Raw genomic sequence first — 1,136 nt, 5'->3', positions numbered from 1 at the left:
TGGTGACTGATGAGGTCATGCCCACTGATGATGTCATAGATATTGTGACATCATCAGCGTCATAGATATTGTGACATCAGCGATGTCCCTGCAGAGGCTATAAGTAGGGCTGTTGTTCGACATTGTGACACAAGTTGTCTGAGACATTGTGACATCATCAATGATGTCATAACCCCTTCGCTGCAGAGGCAATAAGTAGGACCGTTGTTCAACATTGTGACATAATCAGTGATGTCATAGACATTGTGACACCATCAATGATGTCATAACCCCTTCCCTGCAGAGGCTATAAGTAGGACCGTTGTTCAACATTGTGACATAATCAGTGATGTCATAGACATTGTGACACCATCAATGATGTCATAACCCCTTCCCTGCGGAGGCTATAGGTAGGACCGTTGTCCAACATTGTGACATAATCAGTGATGTCATAGACATTGTGACATCATCAATGATGTCATAACCCCTTCCCTGCAGAGGCTATAAGTAGGACCGTTGTTAGTTGAGTAAAGTAACAATCAACAATGTCTGGAAGAGCTAGAAGTGGAGGAAAGTCTCGTCGTAAGGCAAAGACCCGCAGCTCCCGGGCTGGTCTGCAGTTCCCCGTGGGCCGTGTGCACCGTCTGCTGCGCAAGGGTCACTATGGCGAGCGGGTTGGTGCGGGTGCTGCCGTCTACCTGGCCGCCGTGCTGGAGTACCTCACCGCTGAGGTCCTGGAGCTGGCCGGTAACGCTGCTCGGGACAACAAGAAGAGGCGCATCACCCCTCGCCACATCCAGCTGGCCGTGCGCAACGACGAGGAGCTCAACAAACTGCTGAGCGGTGTGACCATCGCCCAGGGCGGTGTCCTGCCCCGCATCCAGGCTGCGCTGCTGCACAAGAAGGGCTCGTCTCAGGAGTACTAGTAGGCAGCTAGTGCTGTGGGAAGGGGAGGCTGAAGAGGTGCGATGAGGGGTTTTTGAAGATGGTGATGGAGTCAGAGCCACGGATGGAGGGTGGGAGGGAATTCCAGAGACTGAGGAGCAACAGAGAAAGCTGGGTCACCAAGGGTGGATCGCTCGCTGCGAGGGATGGAGAGGTCAGGTGATGGAGGGACAGAGTCCACCACGTGAGGGGGTGTATGGGTGGAGTAGGTC

General features: G+C 53.3%; 1 pseudogene across 1 annotated transcript; it reads left to right on the top strand.

Annotated features, from left to right (window-relative positions):
• Positions 1-524: 524 nt before the first annotated feature.
• On the top strand, positions 525-905 carry LOC310777944 (histone H2AX pseudogene; annotated as a pseudogene). The gene has a single exon. The product of its transcript is annotated as a histone H2AX pseudogene (transcript).
• Positions 906-1,136: the final 231 nt, after the last annotated feature.

The sequence above is a fragment of the Poromitra crassiceps genome (assembly GCF_964638095.1).
Source record: "Poromitra crassiceps genome assembly, chromosome: 6".
NCBI classification, from domain to species: domain Eukaryota; kingdom Metazoa; phylum Chordata; class Actinopteri; order Beryciformes; family Melamphaidae; genus Poromitra; species Poromitra crassiceps.
Note: the sequence above shows the minus strand (reverse complement) of the source record. Positions and strands in the feature narration are given on the sequence as shown.